Raw genomic sequence first — 25743 nt, forward strand, 5'->3', positions numbered from 1 at the left:
CGAGACCCGCTCCCTTCGGACGGGAGCCCCGTGGGGTGTGAGGCCGGGACGCAGCTCCCAACGCGCCCCCGCGCTGTCAGTGGGTTTCCAGCCGCGGTCGATGCGGAGGGATCGCGAGGCGGCCGCGGCGGCAGAAGCTCAAGCGAACACGTCCAACCGCTTCCCCCTGCCCCGTAGGACTCTTCCACCCCAAAGGTGTAATTTGTGACATCGATAAAATAAAGAGAGGAAGTGGAGCTTTAAAGGAGTAGAGATTTTGTACGTAATTTAGGTTGGTATACATTTAAAATAGATTTTCATATCTGTAGAATGTTGTGTGCAATTTCCGTGGTAATAACAAAGAACATATCGATATAATATACACAAATGGAAATGAAAAGAGAATCAAAATGCGTCACAACAAATAAAATAAATACAAAGACATGAAAGCAGACATGGAGTAAATAAGGGACAAAAAAGCTGTAACATACAGAAAACAAATTAAAAATGACAATGTAAATCATTTCCTATCCATAATCATTTTAAATATAAAAGAATTAAACTCACAAATTAAAGAAATTAAAATTGGAACAATAAATTTAAAAATTAAACTATATAAGGTCTGTAACAGACTCACTTTAAATCCAAGGACCCATATAGGTTGAAAATGAACGTTTGGAAAAAAGACGTTTCATGCAATCAGTACCCAAAAGACAGATGGGCTGGCTATACTAACATCAGAACAAGAAGACTTCAGCCAAAACTATTTTAAAAGACAAACAAGGACATTACATAATGGTAAATAATGGTCCATTCACCAAGAAGATACAATAATTATAAACACAAATACACTGAACATCAGACCTACAAAATACAAGAAACCAATATTTACAGAATTGAAGGGAGAAATGGACAACTCTACAATAATACTAGGAAACTTTGATACCCCACTTTCAATAATGAGAACTAGACAGAAAATCAGCAAAGAGAGAGAAGACTTCAACACAATAGGCCAATTAGAACAAACAGTTGTAGACAGAATACTCTACCCAACAACAGCAGGATAATACTCTTTCTAGTATACATAGAACGTTATTCAAGATAGACCATATGTCAGACTACAAAGGAGTCTTAATAAATTAACAATTATGGAAATCATATAAAGTATCTTTTTTGGACACACTGGTAGGAAACTTGAAAACAGAAGAATGAGAAATGGGAAATTCACAAATATATGGAAGTGATGTAACCCACTCAAACAACTGGTCAAAGAAAAATTACAAGGAAATTCACAAAATTTTACTGATACAAATGAACATAAAAACAAAACACAACAAAATTTATGGATGCCGTGAAAGCAATGCTAAAAGGGAAATTTATCCCTACAAATGCTTACATTATAAAGAAGGAAAGTCCCAAATCAACAGCATAACTTTACTCCTTAAGAAAGTATTTTAAAAAGAACTAAACCCAAAGCTATAGTTAGAAAGAAAATAAATATTAGAGCCCAAAACAAAGAAAATAAAGAACACAAAATTATAAAGGAAATCAACAAAATCAAGAGTCACTTGGTGAAAAAGATTAACAAAATTCACAAACCTTTAGCTAAATGGCCCCCACCCCCACCAAAAAATAAAGGAAAAAAGAAAAAGAAAGAGAAAAAGGCTAGCACTCTGGGAGGCCAAGGCAGGCAGATCCTTTGAGCTCACGAATTCGAGATCAGCCTGAGCACAAGGGAGACACCCTCTCTACTAAAAGTAGAAAGAAATTAGTGGACAACTAAAAAATATATATAAAAAAAATTAGCCGGGCATGGTGACGCATGTCTGTAGTCCCAGCTACTGGGGAGGCTGAGGCAGAAGGATTGCTTGAGCCCAGGGGGTTGCAGTGAGATAGGCTGACGCCTCTGCACTCTAGCCTGGGCAACAGAGTGAGACTTTGTCTCAAAAAAAAAAAAAGGCTAGAGGGTGGCTAGGCGGGGGTAGGGCACTAGGCAAGTGTCTCTCCGGAGGCAGAGAAAGCATCAGCGACAAAGGGCAGAGCAGGGCCGCCACCCACGTGGCGCTGGCTCTGGCGTCCTGGTGGTGGTGGTGGTGTGAGGACAAGGCGGGAGCCCTTTCCAAGACAGCAGGGGCGGCTGCCTTGTCCACGCGCTTGCTCCGCGGCTGCCCGGCGGGTCTTTGAGAGCGCTGGATGCTTCTCCTCGCGGACCCGCGCCAAGCAGCGACTCTGAGCCACCAGCCCCAGCGCCGGCCCAGCAGGGAGCATGAACAGACCTCCATGGTCTCTACCAGGGCGTCGGCAGAACAGCCTGGGAGTGTTGACCCAGAGCTGAGTAAAAAATCCCAGAAGTGGGATGGAACGAACATCCTGGTGACACATCCTCCAGCAGACACACTGTGGTTTAATGAAGATAGATGAACCAAGCACTCCTTACCATGGTGTGAGAGGTGATGAGGAAGGTGCACCCAGTGATTCAGAAACCGCTGAAGCCAGGACTCCAGATGTCTTAGCTGAGAACTGCGCTGCTGCTGAAGGCTGGGAGCCAAAGCATCGGGTTCTGGAACAAGAAAGCAGGGGAGAGGACGACAGCCACCTCTCACCTGGAGAACGAGGAAATAAAGCTACAATTTGAAATGAAAAGAAAGCTTCACTACAATGAAAGACTGAATATTAAACTAGCTAGACAATTAATTTAAAAAGACCTACACGATGATGAGGAAGATGAAGAAATGTTAGTGCAGATGGAGAAAGCATGAATACGGAAGAATCAAATCAAGGATCTACTACAAGCGACCAACAGCAAATCACAAAGTTCATAGAAGAGGTTTGTTCCATACTGCAATTATTTGTTAGATGCAAATCTTGTTACTATAATACACTGCTTATTCTCCACAGTTCATGACTTAAGTCCCAACATGCATACCACTTATTATATAGTGACAAGAGTTAAATGATAACCTTACAGACTGAGTAGCCTGAAAATGCCTAGTTGATACATACATTCTTGTGTCTAGTACTTCACCACAAATACAGCTGTGATGTCATCAGTCAAAAACTGCATTACTTTTCTAAGAACACTGGTTAATTTGTGTAAGGTATTATATAGCTTTTTATGCTTTAGAGCTTAAAGAATATCTTTGTGGGGTGAACTAATTTATTTTCATCACTTTTGGATGTGGTAGCTCTAACAAAACGTTTCTTTTTTTTTATTTCTCAAAAGCCAATTGGAGGCCAGGTGCAGTAGCTCACGCCTGTAATCCTAGCACTCTGGGAGGCTGAGGCAGGAGGATCGCTCAAGGTCAGGAGTTCGAGACCAGCCTGAGCAAGAGAGAGACCCCCATCTCTACTAAAAATAGAAAGAAATTATCTGGACAGCTAAAAATATATATAGAAAAAAAATTAGCCAGGAATGCTGGCATGTACCTGTACTCCCAGCTACTCGGGAGGCTGAGGCAAAAGGATTGCTTGAGCCCAGGAGTTTGAGGTTGCTGCGAGTTAGGCTGATGCCATGGCATTCTAACCCCAGCAACAGAGTGAGACTCTGTCTCAAAAAAAAAAAAAAGCCAATTGCTACAACAGAATATATCGGCTGATAAATATTCAGACCGAAAAGTGTTTTAATAGTTGGCTTCAACTAGATTTGTCTGTTCAGTTTAAAAGATTATAAGAGTTAACTGTTACATTTTCTGGACTACTACCTTTAAAATTCCTGTTGAGTTTCTTTGTGTTTTCAAGTATTGAACTTTTTCTGATCACTACCAGCTTTTGTCCACAAATACCTTATCAGGTTAAACTTGCACCAAGATCTTCTTCTTCTTCTTCTTTCTTCTTCTTCCTTCTTCTTCTTCTTCTTCTTCTTCTTCTTCTTCCTCTTCCTCTTCCTCTTCCTCTTCCTCCTCCTCTTCCTCCTCCTCTTCCTCCTCCTCTTCCTCCTCCTCTTCCTCCTCCTCTTCCTCCTCCTCCTTCTTCTTCTTCCTCCTTCTTCTTCCTTCTTCTTCTTCTTCTTCTTCTTCTTCTTCTTCTTCTTCTTCTTCTTCTTCTTCTTCTTCTTCTTCTTTCTTTTCTTGCTTTCTTTTTTTTTTTTGGTACACTGGGCAGACTTCAGATCAGTTTTTTTAAAATAAATATAATTCTAATGTAGCTATCCCAGCATTTTCTTTAAGCACCTGTCTTAACCTTCTACTCTCGTTTCCTACTCCTTTCCACACATACACACATAATCCTTTACCTTTTAAAAGATCATAAAGAGTGTCATGACATTAGAAATTCATTTCCTCTCACATATTCTGTTATTTGCTCCAATAAAGAAATTCTTATTTTGACCATAAATGACTATTAGTTCTTTTAATGCATGAAGAAAATAGATTGAATAGCAGCAGTACAGTAGGTAGAAAATAGAGCTCAACTGCTGAATTTCTACACCTGATTTATAGCTTGCTAATTAAGTTGCTGTTATTAGTTTCTTTGACATCATTAGACTTTAGACAACTAAATAAGCATTTTTTTTGCAAGATGAGAGAAATGTGTATAACTAGTGATATGATTGTTTACAGAAGTAAGCCTGAACATTTTTAAATTTAAAAACCTTAAATAGGCTCTGCTTTAAGAAAATACAATAATGTATACTATGACAAATGTACATTATTCTTCTAACATAGTATGAATTATTTGGTTTCTTTTCTGAAATGAAATGCAGGAAAGTCCTGTGTATCTTGGTTTAGCTATGGCTTCATTTCTAGTCAATTATTTGTATCTCAATTTTTATTAGTACCAAAAGAATCCATTATATGAACAGATTTTTAAAATAATTTCTGTATATTATATATATGAAAAGTATTTTATTGAACAGCTATCTTCTGCTTGCAAGTTTATGGAATCATCAGTAATGTCAAAATAAATGAAAAGTGGGAAAATTCAAAAAAAAAAGGAGACAGGATGCACATAACTAAAATCAGGAATAAAAATAGATGTATTACTACTGATTTTACAGTAAGAAAAAGGACTGCAAGAGAGTACTATGAAAAATTGAACAGCAATCACCTCTGTGACCTCAATAAAATGGAAAATTTCTAGAAATACACAGCCTGCCCAGTGTCAATCATGGAGAAATAGAACATTAGAATAGAGCTGTAACTAACTAGTAAGCAGACTGAATCATTAATCAATTTCTCCGATAAAGGAAAGCACAGGATCAGATGGCTTTACTGGTGAAGTTTACCAACATTTAAAGAATTAACAACAATCTTTCTTAAATTCTTTGAAAAAATCAAACAGAACCGAACACATCCTAACTCATTTTCTTAAGGTCAGCATTGCTCTGATACCAATGCTGGATAAAGTCACTACAAGGAAAGAAACCACAGACCAATGTCCCTTATGAATAATGATAAATAAACCATGAACAGCATGCTATAAAGCCAAAATATGCAGGATATCAAAAGGATTATATACTATAACTACATGGGGTTTAATGGTGAAATCCAGAGTTGGTTGAAAATATGAAAACCTATGAATGAAATATACCACATTAACTGAACAGAGAAAAAAACACATGATGACCTCAATTGAGATAGAAAAAAGGATTTGACAAAATTCAACATGCTTTCATGTTAAAATCATGCAACAACTAGATGTAAACAAGAACTACTTCAACTTAAGAAAGAACACGTATGGAAAATCCACAACTAGAATCAAACAAAGTGGTAAAAAATGAAATCCTTTTCTATCAAATCAAGAACAAGACAAGGATGCCTGATTTTAACACTTCTATGAAGCATAGTACTGGAAGTCAGATTGTAATTAATGTACCAAGCTAATTCAAGATATTAATAACAGGGGAAACTGAGGAAGGAGATGAGAAGGTGTATGAGAACTGTCTGTACTTTCCACTCAATTTTTCTATAAACCTGTAATTGCTCTAAAAGAAAGTCTATTTTTTTTAAGGGTTCCAGGTGGGGCACAGTAGCTCACACCTGTAATCTCATCACTTTGGGAGGCCGAGGCAGGAGGATCACTTGAGGCCCAGAGTTCAAGACCAGCTTGAGCAACATAGCAAGACCCCATCTCTACAAAAAAATAAGAAAAATTACTCAGGCACAATGGTGCATGCCTGTAGTCCCAGCTATTCAGGAGGCTGAAGCAGGAGGATTGCTTGAGCCTAGGAGTTTGAGGCTGCAGTGAGCTATAATCATGCCACTGTACTCCAGGCTGGGCAAGAGAGTGAGACCCCATCTCAAAAAAATGTTTTTAATATTAAATAAGGATCACAGATCTAAATGAAAGCAGCAAATCTTTATAAAAGAAAACAAAAGGTAAAAATCTTCATTAGCAAAGAGTTCTTAGAAATGACATCAAAAGCATAATTCATAAAGGAAAAAAATTATAAATGAGACCTTATCATAATTAAAACTTGCTCTGCCAAAGAACTGCCAAGATAATTAAAAGACAAGTTACAGACTGGGAGGAAATATTTGTAAATTAAACATCTACAAAGGATTTGTATCCACAATATAAAAAAACTATCAAAACTCAACAATAAAAAATGTGGACAAAGTACTTAAAACAGATATTTCCCTATAGAGGATATAGGAATGGCAAATAAGCATATGCAAAGAGTTTCAACATAATCAGTCATTAGAAAAATGCTAGTTAAAATCATGATGAGAGGCTGGGCATGGTGGCTCACACCTGTAATCCTAGCACTTGGGAGGCCGAGGCAGGCAGATCGTTTGAGATCAGGAGTTCAGACCAGCCTGAGCAAGAGCGAGACCCCGTCTCTACTAAAACAATAGAAAGAAATTAGCTGGACAACTAAAAATATATAGAAAAAATTAGCTGGGCATGGTGGCGCATGCCTGTAATCCCAGCTACTCGGGAGGCTGAGGCAGTAGGATCGCTGCAGCCCAGGAGTTCGAGGTTGCTGTGAGCTAGGCTGACGCCACAGCACTCCAGCCCGGGGAACAAAGTGAGACTCTGTGTCAAAAAAAAAAAAAAAAAAATCATGATGAAATACTACTGTATACAACTGAATGACTGAATAAAATACTGACAATATCAACTGATGAGAAGGATAAGGAACAACTAGAATGCTCATACATTGCTGGTTAAAATGAAAATGTTACAGGCATTCAAGAAAGTAGTTTGACAGTTTCTAATAAAGTTAGACACATATTTAGCATATGACCTCACAACCCCACAGCTGGGTATTTATCCTAGAAATGAAAAGTATGTCCACACGAAGATCTGTAGCAAACACTTGAAACAACTCCACTATTCTTCAATGCATGAATGGATAAACAAACTGATACATGCATACAGTGGCATACTACTCAGCAATAAAAAAGAACGAACTATTGATCCATGCAACAACATGGATGAACTTCAAAAACATTAAGCTCAGCAAAGGAAGACGACATCAAAAAACTACACACTTTTGCTCTCATTTGTATAACTTTCTTGGAATGACATAACTATAATTATGGACAACAGATCAGTGCTTGTCAGGGAGCATGGGTAGAGGGAGGATGTGACTATTAAAGACAACATTAGAGGGAGCAGGGAGGAGGGGATGGGTAAAATACCTAATGGGTACAATGTACACTATGTGGGTGACGGGCACATGTATAAATTTGACTGAAGCAGTACAAAAGCAATCCACATAACTAAAACACTTGTACCCTCATAATATTCCAAAATAATAATAATAATAATAAAGGCAGCACTAGAGAGTTTTTGGGAAACAGTATTGCTCTGTATTCTGATTATAGTGGTGGTTATATGAATCTTCACTTGTGTTAAAATTCAAAAAACTGTACAACAAAGGTCATAGTACTGTTATTCATAATAATAAATTCCACAAAACAAAAGTTGTGAGATGCAGCTAAAGTACTACTTGGGGGCAAATTTATATCCTTAAATACATGTATTATGAAGAAAGATAGAAAATTAATGATTTAAGTACACATCAGAAGAAATTAGAACAAAATCAAAATAAATCCAAAGCAATTAGAAAGAAAAAAATTAAGAGCAGAAATTAATTACATAGGAAATAAACATACCACTGAGAGGATTAACAAAGCCAAAAGTTGGTTCTTCAAAGAGACTGGTAAACTGAAAAAATGTGGGAAAACTTACCAAGAAGAAAAGAAAGTATATACAAATAAAACAGTATCAATAATTTTAAAAAGAGAATATTAACATACTATGATAATATATTACAAAATTTAGATTCAATAGACAAACCCGAGGGAAAAAAAAAAACAACTTATCATAACTGATTTAGCAGAAAAAGAAAACTTGAAAAATCCTAAAACTTTCAAAGAAACTAATTGGAAAAACTCATGGAAAAAAGCATATTCCAGAAATTATTATGCCAATCTGATCTGGAATTATTTCAATCTTTCTTAAAAATTTCCAGAGTAGGAAATAACATCAAAACATTTAGGAGGATAGAAAAATCTTGATACCAAACCCATATAAGAATAGTATATGAAATAAAAATTAGATGAGAATCCCATTAATGAAGACAGATACATAAATCATAAACAAAGTATTAGCAAACAAAAACCAGCAATATAGGAAAAACAATAATGCACTATGACCGATATGTTTATTCCATTATAGATTTAATATTTCAAAAGATATTAATGCATTCATTACCCTATCATTAAAGAAGAAAATCAAAGGATGGGAGAAGTAGAGAGATAGAGACAGGGCATCTGAAAAAATTCAACATGCATTTCCTTAAAATAAACTCTATGCATTCTAAAATATAATAATCTGGTAACAAATATCTTAAAACAAACAACCAAAAGAAATCCTCTAGAAATGGTGAAACATTAAATACTGTTCCCTTGATAATGGAACAAGTCAAGAATCTTCGCTGTTTACGTTTCTTTTCAACATTTATACTTAAAGTCTTGCCGTTACAACAAAGGAAAACCTCTAGAGAGAAAGTAATACAATTTTATGAAGAGATATAAAAGAAAACCTAAATAAAAGGAGACATTTGCCATGGTCAGAGACTGGAAAACTCAAAATTATAAAGTGTCAGTTCTGTTCAAATTAAATGCAAACAAACTAGGATTCAGGATCAGAGAGGTGGGTAAAACAATTTATGAAGGCCACTGAAACATCATTGGAATAAACTAGAAATACAATGCCAGTTTACTAAGGTTTCCATATGTCACCGTATGTCCTTTTAAAAGGACATTTAAAAACATTCCTTGGCAATATCTACTACACATAGAGTTGCACTCAGTTAAAATTCAGAAAATAATGCATGTGTTCCATGGTGGACAGGTCTATGCAAACCTATTCCCAAAGTCCAAGGAAGCTGAGAGGCCAAAGAAAGAATTTGACATATCCAGCGTCTTGGAAAGAAACATTTAATAGGGACTTAGGAACAGAAGCCATGTCCCAGGGGGCTGCAAGACAATATGGTGGATCACTGTGCAATTACTCCTAGACCTAGGGCTTACATACCATAGGGAAGGAAAATGTAGAACAATTGAAATCCACCCCTCAGAGAAAGTCAAGAATGCTACATGAATCTGTCTAAGGGCAGGACTTAAGGTCAAGGTTATGTTCACCTAAGGGCAGGATTTACAGAAATAGCAGATAAAGTAAAAATTCAGAGGCATTTTTGGAACAGGGGTTAATCAGAAGTCAACATGGCAGATTAGCATCCAAGATAGAGTTGCTTAAGCCTCCATGGCATGATAAATTTTCTGATAAATTATACTATTATTTAATTTTGAAATTCATGAATATGATGATTCCCCAAAACTGTTGGTTCAGTAGTGAAAATAGGAACTACAGAAAAAGGAAACATGTGTTCAAATGTCTTTTTCAGAAATGTTTTCTTCAACTAGTGAGAGGAAATTTGCATTTTAATCTATTTCTTTATAATAATTTTAGGAATATAAAATCAATCTCTCCCTACCACCAGTAAATAAATGTTTGACTAATATTTACAGGTTTAAAGAGGCAATCCACTTGTCTCTGTCCAGCTCTACCTATACATATCTCTACCAAAGCACTTGTCACAGTACATATTAATTATTTACTTATGTGTTCCTCCCAGTTAAGCAGTCTGATTGCCTTGAAGGAAGCTTGTATCTCTCATTGGCCTACCTGACTCACAAATGTGTGTTGAATTAATAAATTCTCATTTTATAGATAAGGCTCTAAAAGAGGTTCACTGAGTAGGTTATATTAGTAATATCATCACTAATAAGTAGCAAAGCCATTCATTCAAATATTTCTTCAGCAAATATTTATTGTTCTAGATCCCAGATTAAAACCTAGACCTTTTGACTCCTAGTGTGGTATTTTTTCCATAATACTAGAAGAAAAAATCTTCTACCTTTTTAAAACATGGAATTGCTCTCAGAGGATTATATTGGGGAAGGAGAAACTCCTGTTAGAAAAGAACTCACTACTGAACCGAAACTTCCTGTCTCGTGTATCTGGAGGAAGACAATCCCACACTAGTGAAACCTGAAGAGGCCAGAGAACCTAAGGGCCAAATTTCAAAACTTTTAGCTACAAAAACATTCAACAACAAATCATAAAATGAAGAATAACAGAAAGATACAAACCACTACATTTACTCAAAATCAATACTAAAAACGCTTTACGATTTGGTAGGTTACCTATCTGGAGCCTTTGATAAGGTATAGTTTTATTTTCTTCTACTTAAATACCAAGAAAAAATTTTTTTTAATTTTTAAAATTTATGTATGTGTATATGTATTTTTGATCATAGCTTACTGCAGCCTTAAATTACTGGCCCCAAGCAATCCTCCAGCCTCAGCCTCCTGAGCCACTGGGACTACAGGCACGGGCCAGCATGCCCAGCTCATAATATACTTTGACGAAGGAATGCCATTCTCTTGTTATCAAAACCAAAAGGGGGTTTCGGCCTAGGTCCAGTTGCTCATTGCACAAAAATCCAATTATTGAGACAATGAGGACTACCAAGGAAGAAAGTGATTTTTTAATACAAACGACATCTTCTCTGAACAGGACAAGCTGCCTCAAATCCATCTCTCTAACAGAGATAATGGCTTTTTAAGGATGGGCCGAGTGCCTTGAGGCAGGTCCCAGGGGATGGTGAGTCTTGGCTTCAGGAAGTCTGCCCTCAGGCAGTTAGTTAAGGGAAAGGATTACAAAAAAAATATAGGGGGTCAGTGACATTTGTTCGTGGATCCATTACAACCTCTTTATCTACTTATCTTTAAATAAGCCCTCACATCACTTTCCTGATCCACCCTGTTTGTCTGTCCAGAGTCTGCTCCACCCCCAGCCTCTGCCTGGTTCTTTGTGGCCCAATGCCCCCATCAGGCCTGGTGCATGGTTAGCACTCAACACCTGTTGAGTGAAAGTCACACAGTGGGGCCCAGAGCCAGAGCTGAGTCAGCACCTCTTATCATTAGGGGCTTGTTCTAAGCCACTGAAAACTACTCTGTCAGACAGAGCCAAAGATGAAGCTACCAGGAAATTCCTAGAACTGGGAGGAAGAGATGCCCCAAAACCCGTAGTGAGGATAGTCTGGTCACCCTGGCCCTGCCTAGACACTGCTCCCACCTGGCATGCATGGTGCCCTTTCTGCCCACGGACCCCAAGAAAAATTTATATATCTTACTTAGATTATTGATTCTTTCATTTGTATTCTATTAATACCCTTTAGATGTCTCGAGCATATAAAGCAAGGTAGTGATATTAAAAGAGAAACAAATTTTAAAAGTACTAAGCACCTAAGTAAATTCTTTAACTTTAAAATAACCTTAATCCAGTACATTTGGCATTTTCAAATAATATTTCCTGGTGAGTTATTTCTCAGTGATAATCATCTAAATATGAAACTTGTACATTTATAATCACACTATTAAATAAATGCACCTTTGGTATAGAACCTGCAGAATTCCAAGTACATTCTGTCCCATAAGCAAGTACCAAACCTTTCTAAGTTTTTTACACAGCTTTCTCACTCACACCTAGTTAAGTGATTATTGTTTAAGAATTCACATTTATGAGTGTTCCAAAGCGTTCACCTTAGTTCTCAGAGGAAGAATGCTTTTTATAACGATATTTCTATTAGCTTTTTTCAATTTAATTTAATTAGATAATTGTGATCACAGATAGTGATATAGTATAAACAAGTTTGCAAACAAATGCAGCTGACACTGGGTAAATATATCAGTCAACTAAACTGGTAGAAGTATCTACAAGAGATCAATCCACTAGCCTCAGTATTAAGCATACCATAGGCATCAGTCAGTGTATTTATACAAAAGGAAATGCAGAATTTCAGTTATTTTAGCAAATTGTTGAGTGGAAGCCATTTAATTTCAACTGTATATTGCAAATATTTTATATTTCTTGGTAATTACAGTACTGACTAAAAGTATAAGGAAACACCAATAGAAACTTATCAGCTCTACCAAAAAAATCAACCGCACCCAGTTCCCACAGATGACTGGTAAATAACAACATTTTTATACATAAAGGATAAGGTTATGTCTTACCTACAGTTATACAACAAATAGGCAAATTATTTAATTGTATTAATATATTGGTTTACTTAATCTTAATCATCTCATCTCATCAGATAACATGCCCTTGTTTGCCATACAGTAGAGCATTACCATTAGTATACAGCTCCATCTAGTGGAGAAATAGACTAACATCTCCAGAGCTTATGTTTCAGCCCTTTTTACTAAGTTGGCAAAACTGACAAAACTGACTTTTAGAAAAGCCAGCTTTTCACTCATAACATGTAATTACCCACATTTTTCCTATTCAATATTCCTACTGAAATTTCTTTTCTTCTTCTTCTTCTTTTTTTTTTTTAAAAAACAGATAGGGTTTTGCTCCACCCAAGCTGGAGTGCAATGGCAGGATCATAGTTCACTGCAGCCTCAAAATCCTGGGCTCAAGCATCTTCCACCCCAGCCTCCAGATTAGTTGGGACTACAGGTGGGCACCAACACATCTGGAGATTTTTTAGTTTTTTGTAGAGATGGGGACTCATTATTTTGACCAGGCTGGTCTCAAACTCCTGTCCTTAAGCAATCCTTCTGCCTTGGCCTCCCAAAGCGCTGGGATTACAGGCATGAGCCACCGTACTCGGCCCTTTTGATCAAATTTTTTCATTTGGTAAAAGTTATATTTAAGAATACTTGAGATTTCTTCAACATCTTATAACAAATTTTCCCATAAAAAAAGAATAGTGGCAGCTGATTTTTTTAAAATAAAAACTTTGTATTCACACTGTTCCTTTAAGGGAGAGGATAAAATATGCAGAAGTTACTACACAAAGATACGGATATAGAGCAATATCATGTAAGCAGATTCCAGTGTAAAACTCTCTTCAAAGTTCCTATGGTCATAATAACAAACAGGGAGACATACAGAAAAGCACAAGCAGGGTCTCTAAACTCTTTGATGACCTTTCCCAAATAATAACATAGCAAAGATATGTTATAATTTTAAAAATCTGATGAAAAATTTTAATTCTGTTATATATTTTAAATTATTATAAATTCTTTTTAATAACTATTTTAAATATATATATTTTTTAATTGACAAAAATGTATATGTTTGTGTATAACATGTTTTGAAATATACTTACATGTGGAATGACTGACTAAATGCAATCTAATTAACATATACATTATCTCACAAACTTTATTTTTTTGTGATGAGAACACTTTAATACTCTTAGCAATATTCAAGAAAACAATACACTGTTATTAACAATTGTCATCATATTGTACAGTAGATCTCTTGAACTTATTCTTCCTATCAACTGAAATTTTGTACCCTTTGACCAACATCTCCCCAGCCACCCCCACCCCCAACCCCTGGTAAGCACCATTCTCCTCTCTACTTCTGCATTCAACTATCTTAGATTTCACATATCAGTGAGATCATGTAGTATTTGTCTTTCTGCTACATGTTGTTTTAAACAATGTAAAAACATTTTAATCATTGATGTAACTAAACTTCCAGTCAAACTCAGTTATTTTTGAATCATGATACAAAGCATGTAAATTTAACTCACTAAAATCAATCACAAGTATAAAGAGGTATCCAACTGGTAATGACGGTAACAGATTTTTCCTCCTAATAGTTTTATTTCCACATCTCTGCATAAAGTCAATATAGAATGTAAGTGCATTTCTCTTTATGTTGTTCATTTAACTAATAATGTTCATTACTACTCTGTGAAGTTAATTCATATAACAGGTTTTTAATACATTAATATTTTAATGATACTTATAAATTTAACAATGCACTCATTCATTTCTTTAGTGCCTGAGTTGCACAGTACCCTGCAGAAGAGTATATATGTTTAAATGACATATATCATATATCTTTACCCAACATAAAGATTTTTTAGGAAATTGTCAGCTTATTTTGGAAGCTTAAACACTTTCAGTCTTTTAACTTTATTGGTCAGGGTACTTATTTTATCAAATCAAATGTGTTTTTAATATTTCTTATTTTGGGTGCTTTGAGAGGTTAATTACACACTAAAAAATTTGAAGTGATGTACTTGCTTTGATAAGTTTATTTTTAAATTATTTCAACCTGACCTGAGGGAGAGGGTGAGGACAGTATCAGTAATTGGAAAAAAGGAAATTCTCTTTCTAAGCAAGAATCACATTTCACAGGTAACCTAACACAAAATTTTCTGCTATCCTCTGGGTCACTGACAGATAACCAAAGTTACTGGTTTATGGAAATTACCATCATACCTAGATCCTAGAAATAAACTACTTATTCTATTTATAAAGACAAGAAATTAAACTGTTTCCTTCTTAGTTAATACAAGGTTTGAATTTTTTTCCTAAAGATGCTTTATTCAGAAATTAGGAAGGCTTCTACTTCCTCTTAAGACAATGAACTACAATAGGTTGCTGATTCTCTTCCCCAAAAACAACCTAGAATAGCTCCAAAAGAAGGAATCATTGACTTGAGGAAACAACCAAAAACTTCAAGAAATCCATAAGTCATCTGTCTTCAAATAGGTCAAGGGCCTCCTTAGGTAAAGGGCAGATTCTGGTGATGCTGAAAGAATAAAATATGTGTGGCTCTTACATCCCCCATGTTGCCTTAGGACAATTCTTGTCTGTCCCACCAATATTTATGAACTCAGCAGCAACAGCTCAAGCTGAAAGTGCCATAGGGTAATGCCAATGCAGGGCAAAAATCCTACTGGGGTAATAAAAAGAGATGAGATCTAACCATCATTTTTCCTCTTCTACTCTCTCCCTTTCCAAACCCCAAGACTGTGTGCATTATAACCATATCACTTCTTGTTCCCCAATGCACAGGAAAATTGCATTTCCTAGCCATCTTCACATATGGGTCATTTGAGTTGCAGCCAGACCAGTGTGGGGAGAAGTAATATAAGCCAATTTCAGGACTTGCCCTTAAAGGTGTTTTATGAGATACTTTAGCTCTCTCCCCAACCCCACCACAATTTTGAGAAACTTGTCATTATGGCATCACAAGACAAAAGAAACTTTGATCTCTAAGCTAAACTTTGTATGAGTTAGACATAAACTTACGTATATTACCATTGCAATGGTATTCATAGGTGGGACTGTTAAGAGGTGATTAGGACAGGAGGGCTCCACCCTCAAGAATGGATTAATGTCATTATCCAGAGAGTGGCTTGTTCAGCCCTCTCCTACTCTCTTGTCCTTTCACCTTTTGCCATGGGATGATGTAGCATGAAGGCCCTTGCCAGATACCAGTGCCATGCTCTTAGACTTCCCAGTCTCCAGTTCATGCCAAATTACCCAGCCTCTGATATTCTGTTGTAGCAACATACAAAGGACTAAGACAGATATGTTTACATGTAGAATATGAGCTTTCAGAACAAACCAGATAGTAATCATGTGACAAAATATTTTTAATGCGATTTTAATTCTAAATATTGACAGACAAAACATAGGCATGTAGAGATATGTATACAGATTTTAGCTTAAATAGGATTAAAATTAATCACCTGTATAAAATAAAGACAATAGAAATTAAGGTACTGAAATTATAAACCCAGAGTTTCTTATCAGTAAAAAATCACAAAGAAACTCTGACAGTGCATTTTTGTACATGAACTTCCTAAGCTGCAGTTCACTTCCCAAATGAATTAGAATAATCTTGCCCACTGTGCCAGCTCATGCCTCTAAATCATATGTTCTACTTTGGGATATCATAACCTATAACACTGAATATCTGCAGCTCCCATGCTGGCAATATGCTGTTTGACATAAATTAAGGAAGTAGCTTCAATTTATATTAAATTTAAAAGATAATAAAAGTATTACAGTACTAATTAGTTTAAAGACATGCTGCTGAAAGAAGTGGTCTGCTATACCTCAGAAAATAATTCATTAAAAAGAAGGAATTTAGATGTTTAAATTTTATTTAGGTTATATGTGTATGGCAGAGACAATGCAAAACAGCATTTCAGCACTGAAGTGTAAATAGTATCTCTATGAAATCACCATTCAAATTCCATCCAAGAAAGTAAATTTCTTTCTAATTATGTGATGAACACTCATATCCTCAGACCTTAACATAAAATTATGGGATCTTAGATCATACTTAATAAGACAGTTTTTCCTAAATTAAAAATGTTATTTAAAATAACAAAATGCAAGCAAAATGAAAATATCCAACAAATTACCCTTTCTTAACTATATATTATTTAAGATAATAGAGCACAGTGAGAAAAACATGCAAATACTAATCAAAAGAAAGCATGAGTGGCTATAATATCAAAATAAAACAAATAATATTACCAAAACTAAAGAAGTGCATTAAAGAGCTAATTCACTAAACAGACATAAGCAATCCTATATGCGTAAGCACTTAACAACAGATCAAAATACCTAAGGTAAAAACTGATGAAAGGAGAAAGACAAATCCATAGTTACAGTCGGCAACCACACCTCACCACACCTCTCTCAGTAATCAGAATGAGTACTCAGAAAATCAGTAAGGATATAGATGACTTAATACCATCAATGACAAAGATTCTCGCCTTGACCAAACTTTAATCAGGCTACTTTGAATCCGTTACTAAACTAGGCCTCAACCTTTGAGCTTCTGTGTTTGTCTTTGTATCACCCAGTTTTAGCAAGAATCCTTCTAAATCAGTTTATTGAGAACCCGCATGCTTCGTATCTGATCACCCTGGCCTATGTTCAGCAAGACTCCTATCAAGTTGGTTTAACCTAAACCTTTCCTAACCCTCATGATTCCTATTAGTAATTTTCCATCCCCAAAACACCCACCCTGCTTCTTAGCTATAAATTCCCCCTTGTCCATGCTCATGGGACTCAAGCTCAGTTCTACACTAAGGTCTCTTTCCCCTACTGCAAGAGCTCCTGAATAAAATCTGTTTTAACCACTTTAACTACTATCCAGCTCCGGTTTCCTTAAACATTAATTTGACTTAATTGACAATTAGAGGAAACTCCACCCAACAATGGAATATACAATCTATTCAAGTACACACAGCACATTCACCAAAAAAGACCAAATTTCGTCCATCAAACAGATGTCAACTCATTTATAAGAACTGAAATCATTATATCTTACTATAATAACTAGAAATAGACTAGAAATAAATCACAGAAAGATATCTGAAAAATCCCCAAACAATTCTAAATATCCCTTAGTTCAAAGGGGAAGTTAAAAGGGAAATTTCGAAATATTTAAACGAGATAAAAATGGAAATACAATATATCAAAATTTGTGGAATGTAGCTAGATCAATGCTTAGAGGGAAATCTATAATACTAAATGCATATATTAAAAAAGGAAGAAGGCCTCTCAGCAATATGTAAGCTTCCACCTTAAAAAGAAGTAAGAGAAAATTAAACCCAAAGCAAGCAGAAAATGGTAAAGAGCAAAAGTCAAAGAAATTGAAAATGTAAAATCAACACAGAAAATCAATGAAACCAAAAGCTGGTTCTTTGAAAAGGTCAATGAAAATTGATAAATTTCTTACAAGACTGATCAAGATAAAAATAAAGACATAAATTACCAATATCAGCAAAAAGAGAAAGACATCAAAATGATCCCACAGACATTAAAAAGATAAAAAGGAAACATTACAACTTTGTATCTATAAATTTGATAATGTAAATAAAAGGACAAATTCCTTGAAAGACACAATCTAACAATGCTAACTCAATAACAGACAGATATCACCTTTATTTCCTACAAACCACCTTTCTTAGCAGCTTCTTTCTAATCTGGACCGATTGTTCTCCAGACCTGCTATAGAGCTGTCCCTCCTACGACATCATTGAACTGTTTTCCTGGGCTAGATTTACCATACTACAAATCTTTCTTTTACTTCTTTACTGTGGTAGAACATAACCTCAAGAAATTTCTGAGGCTTTCCATGTCTAAAAATGTCTATATTTTACCCCTATACTTAAGTGATTATTGACTAGTCATGGGCTTTGGGATTGAAAAGTCTTGTCCCTCAAAACTCTGCAATCATTGCAACACTGTGTTCTAGTAGCCAATACTGCTCTCAAAGACTGATGCTGACAGGTTTTTTTCTGTTTGTTGTTTGTTTGTTTGTTTAGGCAGCCTGTCTGTTTTCACTCTAAAAATCTTCAGGATTTTCTTCATTATTAGTGTTATCAAATTTTATAATGTGTCAGTGGATAGGCTTTAAAAAAAATACTGAGGCCGGGCACAGTGGCTCACGCCTGTAATCCTAGCACTCTGGGAGGCTGAGGTGGGAGAATCACTCAAGGTCAGGAGTTTGAGACTAGCCTGAGCAAGAGCAAGACCCCCGTCTCTACTAAAGCTAGAAAGAAATGATCTGGACAGCTAAAAATATATAGAAAAAATTAGTCAGGCATGGTGGTGCATGCCTGTAGTCCCTGCTACTCGAGAGGCTGAGGCAGGAAGATCGCTTGAGCCCAGGAATTTGAGGTTGCTGTGAGCTAGGCTGACGCCACAGCACTCCACCCTGGACAACAGAGTGAGACTCTGTCTAAATAAATAAATAAATAAATAAATAAAAACAAAATAAAACAAAAACAAACAAACAAAAAAAAACCAGCATTCTTAGAAAAAGAAACAGAATGCCATAAACCTAGTTTTTAAAAAAGGTGGTTTTCACTGAGGAGTTAGAATTTGGGATAATGTTTTGCTGTCATCTCTTTACTTATCTATGTTGCCTGAAAGAGTTTATATAATGAACATTTATCATTTTGTATAAAAAATTACACCATTAAAAAATAGTAAGAATGTCCCACAATGCCAATTAAAGCTTTAACGTACAAAGTCTTTGATTCCACAATTCTATTTCTAGAAATCTATGTTCTAGCAAAGAGTACAAACATATATGTACAACAATATAAACTGCAATGCTATTTATGATACTAAAAAATTAGAAACAGCACAAGTGGCTACCAGTTAGGGTTTGGTTAAACAAACTATGGTATATACATACTATAAACATTATGCAAACATATATTGACATAGAAAGATGTATAAGATATTATTAAATAACAAAGAAAGGCTGTAAAATAATAGAGCATAACCATTTTTTTTGAGACAAGGTCTTGCTTTGTTGCCCAGGCTGGAGTGCAGTGGCATGATCATAGCTCACTGCAGCCTCAAACACCTAGACACAAATAATCTACCTCTACTTCCCAAGTAGCTGGGACTACAGGCACATACCACCACATCTGGCTAATTTTTCTATTTTTTGTAGAGATGGGAGGGGTCTCACCATGTTGCCTAGGCTGGTCTTCAACTCTTAGCCTCAACCAATCCTCCCACCTCAGCCCCCAAAGTGCTGGGATTACAGTCATGAACCAACATAACAGCCTCATTTTACATTAATAAAATAAAAAAGCAAACAAACCAAAACCATGTACATATATAGATTTCAAAATAACAGAGGGTAAGAAAAATAGAATAATAAAAAATATAAATGATCTAATTGCCAAATGTTCCAATTGTAAGACGTAGATGGCCCACTGGATTTTTTAAAATCCAATTCTCTACACACATTAACCAAAAGAAGGCTGACATAGCTATCTAAAAATAGAAAGAAGTCACAAATTGGAAAAGACTCAGAAAATATGACAAATAAATACAATGTGGGATCTGGATTGGTTCCTAGTGCAGAAAAAGAACATTAATGGAAAAACTAGTGATATCCAGATAAAATTTACAGTTTTGTAAATATTATTACTCACTAAATTGTAATATCTAGTGAATTGGTTGAATTTATTCAAATTTATACAATATTTAGGGAATTATTCAGTGAATTAAATTATGATATTTAGTTAAATTATGATATTAATTTTTTGGTTTGGATCATTGTATTATCATTATGCATCACATGAGTATTAGAAGGAGGATGAAGGGTATACAGGAACCCTATTATTTTTGCTACTTTTCAGTGTCTAAACTTTCAAAATAAAGTCTTTGGTTCTCAGAGTATATTCTGTTCGTCCCTCTCACAAGAAAGGACCAAGGCAACAAATAAATAGGCACAATTTAACCGGAGGGTCAAAGGGAGAGCACTAGAGTGCAGCAGGGAAGTGGGGACACACCTGTGGTGACTGGAAGTCTAAGAGGCACCGGTGAAGACACCTGGACTCTACAGTCCCATCTCACCTTCCCAGATCAGATCTACCTGGAGTCAGGAGGGAATTCCCGTTTCAGGGAATAGGTAAGCAGAAGACCCCCCCCCCCCGGCCCTCACTGCCACTGCAAACGCCTACAGTCCTTACAACAGGATATTCCCACAATCCTCGCAAGCTATGAGCCCAGTCTAGAGAGCAGCTGGGAATCCATGCAGCTGCACTGTCCTGATTAGAAGCATAAGATATGCATTCCCCACCCCCCAGCCCATCTCCTGTGTGCCAAGCTGCTGCAGCACAGTGCCATCTTTAAACCAGAGTCACATCTGGAGTGTACCCTGCTCTGGGGGCCAGTAGCCACTGTACTTCTCCAGCACTGGGGTTCCATCTTCATTACACCAAGCCCACATGGGTGGCTGAATGACAACCCCAGCTGGGCAGAGCCTGGGCCCAGGATTGGCTGTGACTCTGGTTCTGCAGAGCAGGTAAACCAACCCCCATCACACTTCCAGCCAGAGGAACAGTCTGCCAGACCCACCCAGAGGGAACCTGCCTTTGAGCCAGCCAAAGTGCTGTACACCCTCCCCCAAGCAGGAGAGGCCCCTGAGCCTTCAAGCAGCTGACAACACCCTGAGCCTGCAGAGTGGCTACACACCAACACTCAGGACCTGAGAAACAGCCTCATATTCCCCTGCCCCACCAGACACACTGCAATGGCCCTGCATCCCCAGTGGCCCTGCATCAGGCCTGAGAAACAATCCACAGGCCACCCCTTGTGGGAATGCCCCCAGGCCAGCCAAACAACCAAGAGCCCATGTTCCAGACCTGAGGAATAGCCCCATGGGCCACCCTGGCACACAAACCCCAGGCCAGGCAAGTAGCCACGCATCTGCACACCAGGCCTGAGAAACAGCCCTGCAGGCTGCCCTCTAGCAAGCACACCCCTAAGCTGTTCAAGCATCCTTGCACCTGTGTCCCAGATGTGAGAAAAGCCCCATAGCTGCCCCCTGCAAATACACCCCCAGGCCAGCCGAGCATCTGCATATGAGTATAATCGTTTTGTGTGTCAATTATAAAGTAGGAAAGTATTTACATTAGTCATAATGTATGTACATGCATGTATGTGTCTGTGTGTGCCTGTACAAATGCAATGTCCTGGATCCAGAATTTCTATATAAGAAAAGCTTAAGGACAGCAATAGATTGGTGGTAAAAGATGGGGCCTATCTTAAATCTGTTTGCAAATCAATCAGGTAAGACTAAATAAAACTTAATTATCCACATCAAAGAAAGGATCACACTGAGGAAGATTACCCTCAAGCCCCTCATTAGTATTACCACATATCTAAATACATACTAAATTCACTTCTGTAAATTACTTAAAAACAAGAAAATATTAGTTAAAAATGTTAACATGGGTAGTGGGCTGAGACAGTAGTCAAGGAAAGTTTTGGGTGGTACTGAGTAAAAGGCAGGAGGCCAAGAGTAAGAGAAGATGAACTTAACAGTCAATGGGGCATTTAAGGAAAAGAGGACCTCCATGCTGGGCAGGGGTGTCCCAGTTGAGCTTCATGGTCCAAATCATTGGCTATTACTCCCATGTCATGAGTGTACTCAATCAGTAGATTAAAATTTCAGTCGAGCCATCCCAAGATAGAAAAGCTCAAAAGACAATATCCATCTCAAAGTATTACAAAGAGTATATTTTTTAATGCTTTTTTACTCAAAGTGTCCAGAACTGTTTAGATATTCATTCTTTCCTTTCCTAGCCTTTTATGAAATATCATAAAGGATTGTCTCTCCTTTCTTCTCTCACTTCTTACTTCTCTTTTGTTCTTTAGATTTAAAGGGGTAGGAGCAATAAGAACAGTTCAGAGAAGTCTCAAACAGGTCTCTAACTAGACTTGAGGTAAAACTGGTAAAAAGCAAAGAAAGTATGTTCAGAAATTTTAAATTCAACCCCAAAACACTACAGCACATCCTGCCTGATACTATTATGTATCTATACTTCTCCAATATAGCCCATCTCAGTTATTCATTTCACAAACAACCAACAGTGCAAGGGGTTAGCAAACTATGACCCACAGCCCAAATTCACCCAGTGAACTGTGTTAAAATAGCTAACTGGGAGGCCATTAAGCTGAGGTGGCTCCAGTACCTTGGGATCCTACATAAGCAAACCAAAACTCAACTCAGTGTAAACAGTAAGATGAAACTTAAGCTTAACCAATCAGAAACCGCCAGCTGACTTCTAACTAAAGACTTTCCACTGTAAACCAATCAAATATTCTCCTTGTCTTGCTTTCAAAAATACCTCATAAAAGTTGTCCCCTCAAGCCCCCTTGGTGGAGCACTGAACCACTAGCAGTTTGGTGCTGCCCAATGCATGAAATCGCTGAATGCTCAAATAAATTCTTTAACGTTTTAATGTGCCTAAGTTATTTTTTTTCATCTTTTAATTTTTATTCATTCGAACTAAATATTTATGAAAAGGAGTAAGGGTTAAAAAAATAAAATTATATAATTAAAAAGAGGGGACCGGTAGAAGAAGAGAAGAGAGGTAGGAGGGGTGACTTAAATCAACTATACTATTAAAAGCAGTATTTAATTTTTAAAACCCCACTATTTAAGAAATAGTTTATTTAAAAGACCTCACTCAGCTTAAATTTCTCAGATCCTATCGATGTTCTTTTCAAACATGCAATTTTACAGCCATGGATATATAATAGGTAAAAATAAAACAACAGTCAAATCTGTTTCTTTTTTTTTTTCCCTGTCCAATTTGTTTCTGTTTCCCCACAAACAAAAGGAATTGGCTAAAGAATGACATGGTTCTTCGTGTTTCTAAATTAATTCTCTGCTTTATGGGGAAATTCAATACTGAAACCATAAGAAAAATGCAAATGTAAATAAAGATCCACCACTTCATTACTTTGTGTCCTGAGATATGTCAGTTATTATCTTGATTTGTTGTCAGCTGTGTTTTTTTCAAGGAAGACTCACCGTCCAGAAGGCTGAGGGTAGCTCAGTGAATTCATTCTACTCCCCACTAATTTTACAGAGTCAGCATAGAAGACTGGTTAGGATCACAGATTTAGGAATCAGCTAGACCTGAGATTGTATCCTGACTCCACTGACTATTAGCTGTGTGACCATGGGTAAGGAGCTAAATTTCTCTGAGACTTAGTCTTCTCATCTGTAAAATAATAATGATAACAAACTACCTCAATGTACTGTAAGAAATAAGTAAAATGAGTAGGAAGAACAGAACACAATATCTTATCCAGTACTTTCCTGACAAATATTTGTCTATTTCCAAAATAATCATCTCATAACATATTTTTTTAGCAAATTTATCAACTTCTTTTGATATGGATTATTTCTAATTCTCACAGCAATGCTGGAAAAAACCCAAACACCCTCATTTCACAGATGGAGAAATTGTGGCTCAGAGAGGTGAAGTGGCTTGCCTGAGGTCACACAGTGAATATGAGACCAAGCAGGAACTGAAACCCACCCATCCAACATCAAAGTCTGGGCTCTTTGTACTAGGCTGAGGTACCTACTCCTAGAGACAGTATGTGTTCCACAGTGGGACAAAGAAAAAGAAAGCAGGGCAGCTTTGGGGGTCTTTAAATCTCTTGCGTTAGGATAAATCCCCCAATTATGCTTAAAGAAAATCTCCACTGGACAGTCTTTTCCCATCAAGTTCCTTGAAATTTCCCTTTAAAGGGCATCTAGGAAAAGCCACTCTCATTAGCCAGGGTCTGACTTTATTTTCCTAATAAACAGACCTGTGGTCAGACAAAAGAGTCTTTTTTATTTTCAATTAATTCTTGAACATTTCAGCGGATTTTCTTCTATTTGGCTTGAAATTGTAATATGGGAAAGGTTGGTCCTGCAAATTGTCCTCCTATAAGGGAAGCCCCTAGAGGATCCTCAACTTGTTATTTTTAATCACTGCAATCTCCTTTTGAAACGAGGCCCTGGTGGGAGAGAAAAGGAAGTCAATATAGCACTAACAACTTGGAAAAGGCTGAATGATAATCTCAACTGGACTCAGGCTGTGGGGAAGAAACCCCATGTTTCAGTATTATTTTAATGGTGACCATTTTATTCCAGTCTAGAATACCTAGACTGCGCTTGGATGGGGGACATGGACAGCAGAAGCTATTTGGTGATGAACTGGAATGCTGCAGGGAAAGATTTGAAGCAGGAAAACAAGCCATTGATTCCAATGATTGTGAGGGATCCCAATTCAGGAAAAAATGCAAAGGCAAATTGAACACCACAGGAATGATAACTTCCACAGCCCTAAGTCAATAAATACACCAAGCAAACTGTGTTAGATTTACTTTTACTGTAATTATTCTAAGAAAGTGAAAGCCAAGAGAAAATGTCACAAACTAGGCCAGAGCCCTTTCTTTCCTAACTTTGAGTGGTGGAATCCAGTTTGCTAATTGCAGAATATTTACTTAGAAGACCTTAGCAGGGTTCCTGCAAGATCTTTCTTTCAAGGTCTCTTAGCCACAAGAAAGGAGAAAAGAGGATTGACTAACCTACAACCTGGGAGTGGGGGGTGAGGGGAGTGGGTCAAAGTCCAAAAGGCTGACTGTTTAGGCTGAAGTGGCCTGTAGGGTGAAAGTCCAGAGCCCTTTCCCTCCAGTCCCAGTTCCCTGTCTGTTGACCCCACACTGTTAGTTCCAGAACCTCTCCAGACACATGAGTAGTGGATGTGCATCCCTCCCAGTGCCAGGGCCACCAGCTGCCAATGCTCAACTGAACACGGAGGATTAGTGTGGGAAGAGCTGCCAGGTAGGACACTTGGCTAATCCCAGGCTAGCCTAAATCACTGAAAAAACAATCGTCCTGGGCCTAAATTAGGGACAGTTTTAGGAAAGTCTCTTAAACATGGAGAAATCACTCATTCACTCATTTGATTAATTCCTGAGGACCCAGGTAACCGCCATTCACTGGTACATGGGTCGGGAGGAGTGCTGGAAAAAACCTACTTCCAAACTTAAAACACACACACACACACCCTCAAAACAAAACTCTGACAAGATTATTAAATCAAAGGCTTCACATTCAACTCAAACTAACAAGCATTGTGGACCT

At 37.1% G+C, this 25743-nt stretch overlaps 1 pseudogene; it reads left to right on the plus strand.

Moving 5' to 3' along the window:
- The first annotated feature begins 2172 nt into the window (after positions 1-2172).
- LOC123649045 lies at positions 2173-21249 on the plus strand (annotated as a pseudogene).
- The last annotated feature ends 4494 nt before the right edge of the window (positions 21250-25743 follow it).

This window comes from Lemur catta, chromosome 13, assembly GCF_020740605.2.
Source record: "Lemur catta isolate mLemCat1 chromosome 13, mLemCat1.pri, whole genome shotgun sequence".
In the NCBI taxonomy this organism is placed as follows: domain Eukaryota; kingdom Metazoa; phylum Chordata; class Mammalia; order Primates; family Lemuridae; genus Lemur; species Lemur catta.